Genomic DNA, 8,618 nt, shown 5'->3' on the forward strand with positions numbered 1-8,618 from the left:
TGGTCCCTATAATGTGTTACCTAAGGACATAAACTAGAAGCAACGTGACCTGTTTTACAGAATACAGACATTTGTTGTGCATAACCCCCATTACTAGCTGTGTATGCGCTGCCTGCCAGCCATCAATATTAGAACGAGGGTAAGAAGCATTTCATGTACGCACCAGTTGTGAATCTGACAGAACTTTTTCTGGGCACAAAACACTCAAATTGTATGAAATTATTAGTGAATGAGGTGCTGAATAATTCTTATCCTAACAGACCCCCGGCCATCTGGAGCTTCTCCTCACCTGGTCAGCACACTGAGGAGGAGTAAGAAGGGAGGGAATCTCACTGTTAGATCATTTAAAACAAGGTGAAGAAGAGGGCATGATCTCAATTATTGATTATTCATTGAGCATTTTATTAGACGATTTCAGGAAATGAATTTTACAAGAGCACTGCACTGGGATCTAATAATAAGCATCTTCTGCTAGAGATATCATATAACTGTAAGAACAGTGAAAAGTAAAGGTCATTGGAAAGAAGATCAGGAGATCAAGACTGGTTTTATGAGTGGTTTATAAAACTATCAAAGTGTTTTATTGCAAAATATTGACAGATACATGGATGAATATTGTATTCTTTTAAATTTACCCATACCATTGTTTATGTTAATTGCCATAAGTGTGTGTGTGTGTGTTTGTTTGTGTGTGTGTGTGTGTGTGTGTGTATCCATCCATCCATCCATCTTTTGTTCAACAATTCCTGCTGTAATGGGTGACCACATGCATACATACACTGTTTCCCAAGATATAATTAGCTTGATCTGACTTAAAGTCTTGGTCACCACTGAACAGGACATTTTCTGTGTTTTTTCCAAGTACATCAGAGCAGGCCAAGAACCTTTAATGACTTCTCAGTGAATGTTACTTCAAGAAAAGTGAGAAATTATCACAAGGAAAGAAAGAACTAACAAGATGGATAAATAAATGAAGAAACACATGCAATCCCTGTTGTTAATTTGCCCCTGAGATGAATCAAGCGTCTCACCTCTGATAAAAACAGGCTGCCTGTATACTCCGCTAATTGAGTTAGGAGAGCAGCATATAGTAATGGCTTCATTATACGACTTGAAAATCTCCTACATCTCATTATATACTGCTTTGTGGACTAAACGAGGTCATTAAGCAGACAAATGACAATGTGTGCACCATTCAAGTAAGATGAAACACTACTGTAAAAATTGCTTCAATTATTATTTAGTTTTCATGCAGCAGCTATGCAAATACAGTTACTTACAGGTGTTTATACTGTAATTCTTTTGGGAGCACCTACAAAATGAACATTTGAATACATGGCAATATTTAAAATCAGGTTAAGTAGTAGCCCGAGAGAAAACATGCAGCCTCATAGGAAGAATTTTAAGAAGACACCGCATCTTTTCTACTCAGGGAACTGGTGTAACATATGTAACCCGAAACGGCTTTCACTTGGATGTGGGGTCTAATCCATAGACTACAGCACTGAAGTGAATAAACCATCATTTAGAGGGTCTCTGTGGTAAGATTCCAGCTGTATCATCCACTGTTTTGCTCTTGGCCAATGTACTTATATCAACAACATTCCCACAGTGATTGACCTTGACTCTGGCCCTACAGTGTTTTTCTCTGTGTATAAATTTACATCTGTCTGTGTATTGACAAAAAAGAAGACAAAGAAGAAAAAATATCATCAAATTGATACTATATTGACATTTTTACCTTTTTGTTTGTGCGAAAATGCTTAAAGCCCCATGCATCACTTTCACTTTTATGAGTAAACAAGACTCAGTGATGATTAATTAGTTATTCTTTTATTGCTTATGATGGTGGAGCACATTTCCAACATGGACCAGCAGTCTGTGTGCATTACACAGAGCTTCGCCGATTTATGAATGCCCATCTCTCAATAAAACTGTGAGATACAAAGATGCAGCTGTGAGATGTAAATAAATTTAGAGATGTAAAAAAAAACGTTATATCTGCCAAATGCAACTCTGTATCTCAAAATGTGATGTAATTTCTTGCAATTGCAAACTTATTTCTGGTAATTCAGACTTTACACCTCACAATGTGAAATCTCAAAATGTGATTTCACAAAAATATCACAACACATATCACAAATCTACATCATACATCAAAAATCTTGCGACTTTATTTCTTTTATAAAACTTTGTTTCACCATTTCGTGTTTTACTTTTTTACTCTGGAAATTGGCTTCCATATGGTTCCATAGTGTGACACAAAGCAGAACAGAAGCAGATTCTAGACCACCTCCTGAAATAAAACGATTGGGAAGCTGAGTACCACTTCGTATGCTTTCCTTGATGATCATTAAAGAAGCAGTTAACACTGACGAATAAATCAAATCCTGACATATGTTGCATCCTTGGGTTGATGGCGTGCTCCTTAAGCTTACACAACAACGGTTACACTGTCAATTGTTCATCTGTTTATTGGCTTTTCACCTGGCTTTCCATGTTTTTCAACCTTGGTGTTGCAACATTTAAGCAGTAGGTGAAGTGCTTTTCATTGAGTTCATTAAGTTCTAGAATCTCACATTTCTCTCACTTAATGAGGCTATTTGTCAAGTGCATATCAAAGCAATATCCACTCACTGGAAATACATAGAAAAATAATGAAAATACATCAGTCAGAGTTACAAAACTGCCTTTTCACAACACTGCATAATCTGTTGATTGGACTGTCATACAACTGTTAGTCCAGCGTTGGTACCACACCAGATGAGAAGTTATTTATGGCAAATAATTCTACCCCATCTACTAGAAACTGATCTAATGACATCCACCTTACTGGCCTCTTAATTAATGTCAAAATTATCTCTGCACTCACAGAGGCATACTTTATTCACACACAATTAAATTATCTCTTCAGAGAATCAACTCCAGCAGAATTTATCCGGGGCCCACTTTCTTCTGCAATTATCCTATAGTTAGAGCTATAGTAATTTGCAGAGCTCAAGAAAGAGAGAAAAAAGAAAGCTTTGGAAATGTGCAAAAAAGTAGCTTACACATGGTGCTACCAAATGTGCAGAAAGAAAGGTGTTACTTGTCATTTTCATTCCAGTCTGTTGACTTCAGCACCTTTCTTTCTGAACCAGGTTGAACTTTTACAATGGATGGGGTCATTATTTTTTCATTTTCGGTTCCTCATAAAGTTGAGTGGCTGCCTGCTAACGCTCATAAACGGGGAGGTTGAGCTTGTAAATCAATGGGGAGACGTTAAATATATTAAATAGTACACTCCAAGGTCCGTGGCACAGCAATATCAATAAAATGTCATGGTCAGTGATATGTTCATGCATAGAGTCATGCAAGAGCTTGATTGTAGGAAGTTGCCATTCATTTTTATCCGGTTTTTGATAATCAAACACACATGAACCTTGAATCTACCTCCTCAAATGATAGAAATGAATGAATAGTCGTAATACTTTATGATTTACGTTCAGTTTTTAAAGTCAAATCTGTAATATTGGCCCTAGATCAAAATGACTTGAAAAATTAACTTAAAAAGAAGACCTTAAAAAGTCACGCAGAGGTTAATTAAAGGTCTTGATTACTGATCGCTCCCTGAAGCCGCTATAACAGCTTTGTTTTAACAGTTTTAACCTTTCTGGCATTAAAAGTATTTCATTTTGCCAACTGTTTCATGTAACACTGTTTTGCAGAAGAAATCTGCTTTTTTTTTTTTTTTTTAATACTCAGCCTGTCATCACTAATTAATGGTTCGCATTAAGACAGGAGTGTTGAGGAAAATCTTTTATTAGCGTAAAATCAAACAGGAAACAGGTGTTGGCTAATTATATCTCAGAATGTAATGAGTGACCCATGCTGCTTGATAATGAATCAATATAGCCCCTGCATCTGCTGCCTGCATGACTATCAGGTTATTTCAGCATTTACCAAGGCTTTAATTGCACTGGTACAATGGTTTCACTCAAATAACTACAACTCTTCAATATTGTTTTAAGAGGATGTGCATCAAAAATGACAGACTGGATAATCTACTGATGGGTAATTTGACATTGAGCTAGTTAGATGTTAGAAGATGAGAAGTTAAATGGTGACAGCATCAAAAATAGATAACTTCAAACTGTTCAAAATCCACTGAACATTTGTTTAGAACTGTTTTGGACGTTGCTTGATCTGTGCATATTTCTCTCCTGATTCAGATTAGACTATTTATTCCACTGGAGAAAGCAATATTATGGATAGAGGGCTTGTTTTTTAGCAAGAAGCAATAGATTGAAGTTATAAACGTCTTAATGACAGAATTGATATTAACAAACATGCAGCTTTTGTTTTTGCTTGACAAGATGTTAAATGATGGACTGGAGTCGTGTGGATTACTTGTGGATTATTGTCATGTTTTCATAAACTGTTTGAACTCTCATTCTTGGTGAGCAAGTGATGGAATATGAAATTTCTCCAAATTTATTCTGATTAAGAAACAAGCTATTTTTTTAGGAGAACTGTTCTTTTTAGTCCTTTAAAGGATGTTTCCCATTCACTATGGCCTTGACAGTGTATCCGGTGAGCTACAGGAAAAAATAAATAAATACATAAAAAAGTTTTCAAATCATTACTAGTTTGATAAAGATGAATCTCACTGTCTGCTCACAAGAAGTCACAGAGGAGCCAGTGATATAGAGCGTATGGATGGTTCCTAATTAAAATCCATAATCTTAATGAGCATTCAGACAACAATTGGTTAACATGATTACAAAAGATAGGGGTGGTAAATCAAGCTCTTTTTAATTAAGTCTAAGATTTGCTTCCTTGCAAAGATAAAGAAAAGGTGCCATTAGCTGTGCTTGCTCTGTTTTATGGGCCATGTATTGATTCACAATTATGTAAGTGTAATTCTTTAAAACAAATCACATTAACATTTAATGTAGTGAGACACGGCAGAGTAAAAGAGAAAAAGGGACATTATAATGAAATGCTTAAAGATATATGAAATAAGCATTTTAATAAGTGGCAAATTTACATTTTTACCTTTTTAAAACAATCAAATCAGGTGAATAAAACAGTTGGGAGTCTTTTAATAAAATTTTCTTCTATTCATTACGATACACAGGTGATCCCTGCTGCTTAATTTAATGAAAGAGTGTGAATAAATTTCAAACACAGCCACATATTTGCAGAATGAAATAAGCCCACTAAAAATAATTAAACAAATCTGTTTCTCTCATGAAACATCTTTCCAGCTGAGCCATTAAACACGAATTATGACTAATTCTTATTATCGATACATAAACCCAAAAAACATGAGCTCAACACAAAAAAAGAAAACACTATGAAGCAAGAAAGCCATCCAAAATGTAAGGTTGTCATCAAGCTTTGTTATTCAAACACCAAAAAATAAAAAATACACAGTTTCCACAACATTAAATAAATATTAAGCAGCACAACTGCTTTCGAAATTGATAATAATAAATGTTTCTTGAGCAGCAAATAAACATGTTAGTATGATTTCTGAAGGATCATGTGACGCTGAAGACTGGAGTAATGATGCTGAAAATTCAGCTTTGCCATCTTAACATATTTTAAAATGAAGAGATACTTTAAACTGTAATGATATTTCACGTTATTACTGTCGTCACTGTATTTTCGATTAAGTAAATGCAGCCTTGGGGAGCATAAGAGATTTCTTACTGATTCCAAACTTTCGAACAGTATTTTTTTTATCACAAGGGCTCAATTTAATGCAATGTGAGGAAAGCTTGAACAGTTTCTCTCCTCCTCTATCCATATCGTCTGACATTTGTATTCAGTCGCTCACTGATCCTCTGACATTTCCCCACAGGAGGCAGGCAAATTCTGACACATTTTTCATGCCTGTAATGGCACTCTTCTGACCTTTGTGTTGATTCAACACGAAGATTTTTCTACTTATAAGAAATAATTCAGCATTTGTGCTGCACAAATATCCTCCATTTGACTGTGAACAGACCACTCCATGCAAAACACCAGGATAGTGACAGACCCGCCTCTATGTTGGATAGACAGAAAAACACTTTTCCAACAGCTCCAAGTATGAGAAGTAAACAGTATGATTAGGTTTGATTGGAGCACTCTGAACTTGAATTTGTAGATCCTGTAATCTACATCTGAATTGTTGCCTCAAGATCCACACAGCAGTGACTGCAGTTGGAATAAGACATCACCATGGATACCAGAAGTGTTTTTCTCTTGTCTTCCACTTTTAGGGTACAATTGTCTCTGTGAAGAAATAAATTAGGCTTTAAAAGATACAATTATAGTGTTTTTGACTTGGTAAACAACACATTTAGAGCTGCTGAGAGGCAATTGGACTAAACATGAACCGGACCTTCAGGTAATTTTCCTCATGTTCTGTGGTATCAGAAGAGGGTTTAGTGCTATTGCCCCAATAACACTTTTGATAGGGAGCAGCTTCTCTTTACAGAGTGGCATCACAATACACAAAGTTCTCACTGTTTCTTATGGACTAAAATCTGGTTAGTGATGTTGGTTGTGTGTTTAAGTGATACAATTACTCTCAGAAACCCATAATGTACAGTGCAGAAACCCCTTTCATGAACCACTTGCAGATATAATACTACAAAGCAGAAGGATAGTGTGTGAGATTTGAGAGAGGGGGGCTGTCTCATTCGCATAGTCTATTTGATCCTCATGAATGAAACGACACAAGAACAAATAACAGTTTTATCCAGAGGCTGAATAATTTAGAATAACAGTAGTATATAACAGTAGTATAACATTCACAGGGCTGGATGGGAAAAAAAGGGAAATTGAACATGCGATTTGGTTGATCTCCACAAAACATTTCCTGTAATTGCGGATCAGACCTGCACAAAGATCAGGAGGAATTCAGCCCCATTCTTCTTTACAAAAGCCTTTCGGTTCAGCTATATTCTTGTGATGTCTGGTGTGAATTGCTCTCTTACCAAAGCAACTCAATCAGGATGAGGTCAGAACTCTGACCTGGCCACTCTAGAGGGCCTGCTTTTTTCTCCACTATCCATTCTGTTGTAGAATTTCTCATTGTCCTGTTGCATCACCCAAGTTCTACTTCAATTGCCAGACAGATGGCTTAATATTCTCCTAATGAACTTGGGAATTAATGTTTTCGATGATGATAACAAGCTGCCCAGGCCCTGAGGCAGCGAAGCAGCCCCAAACCAGGACATACTGTCCTATAGAGAGCAGACATTTATAGATTTTAAGCTTTTTTATAAATCAGGCTTTAAAGTACTTTTGCAACCCCGTCCAGCTTTATGCAAGCCAACAACAACATCTCATCAAGATGCATGAACAAAAGTCTACTAGGACCTTTAAGATTATTTTTTCAGGACAGTAAATCTCATTTTACCCCTCAGTTTTCAAAAAGGAAAAATATAAATTTTAACGTTTTGTATTTATACATTATGTATATCAGTAGTACTCTCTTTAATAAAAAATTTATTGACTTACATTTAAGAATTATTTAAATAACCATGACTCTAAAGTACAAGAAAGAGAAAAATCATTAAAAATAAATAAATACCAGACCCATTAGATTTGCGCTCAACTGAAAATATTGTCATAAAGCAACATTTTCTTCATTTTCAACAATTTCTAACATCCCTAATGACAGATTACATCTATAGGCCAACATATGATTTGTTTTGGGGTGAAATGTAACCTTTTCTGACAGGCTTTATGAGAATCGTCAAATTATCTTTCAGAGAGATCATTAGCACAGGGATTCACATACTTTTCCACTCTGTACTGTAAAAGTTTAAATGTTATGTTCAATAAAGACATGAAAATATTAATTGTTTGTTTGTTAACTGTGTAAACATATACTGTTGTTGTGACTAGTTGAATATCAAAACAAATTGTATGACTAATTTCTGCAGAAATCCATGGTGAATCCAATCATTTTCAGATAATCTTTCTTGCAAATTTTTATTCATTAAGTAGCTATTTATTTTGAACTTTTGTTGATGAGCTCTCTATAGTCTAAATCTCATTATTCTTATTTTCTGAACCTGTGAATTTCCACAAAACCAGGCTGAAAATTCAATTTTACATTAAACATCATCGTATTGAAAGTATTTAGTATTTAGTTTGGAAATACTTTGGTTTATAGTACTACAGTAATAAATGTGTTTTTGTGCTTACTTACCAAGGCCAAGCAGTCCTTTTGTACATGTGCAAGAAATTATCATACTGTATATATTTCAAGCTTTTAAGAATACTTTACATTGGGTCTGCTAAACATAACTTTCATCAGCATTCCTTTCAACTATTCACATTCTCTCCCATTAACAGCTGTGCTCATTCAGCTGTTATCTAGCATTTGTCAATCAAGCCATGCAATCAGGAGAAACAGATTACCTGAGCAATCACGCACAAAATGTTTAAGTGCAAATGTCAACATGATAGTCTGTAACAGATTCGGCACTGAAGGTGGCTGCGGAGCAGCTGAGTATATTGGTGTAACCTGTATGTGCCAACAGAGCCTTAAGACACAAGAGAGAAGTCACAGAGAAGGTTTTCCCATATAACACTGCCTTCAAGCTCTATCCTTATTATACAGTAAGAAGATA

Source organism: Sinocyclocheilus rhinocerous, unplaced genomic scaffold, assembly GCF_001515625.1.
Source record: "Sinocyclocheilus rhinocerous isolate Xijiao unplaced genomic scaffold, SAMN03320098_v1.1 scaffold926, whole genome shotgun sequence".
In the NCBI taxonomy this organism is placed as follows: Eukaryota; Metazoa; Chordata; class Actinopteri; order Cypriniformes; family Cyprinidae; genus Sinocyclocheilus; species Sinocyclocheilus rhinocerous.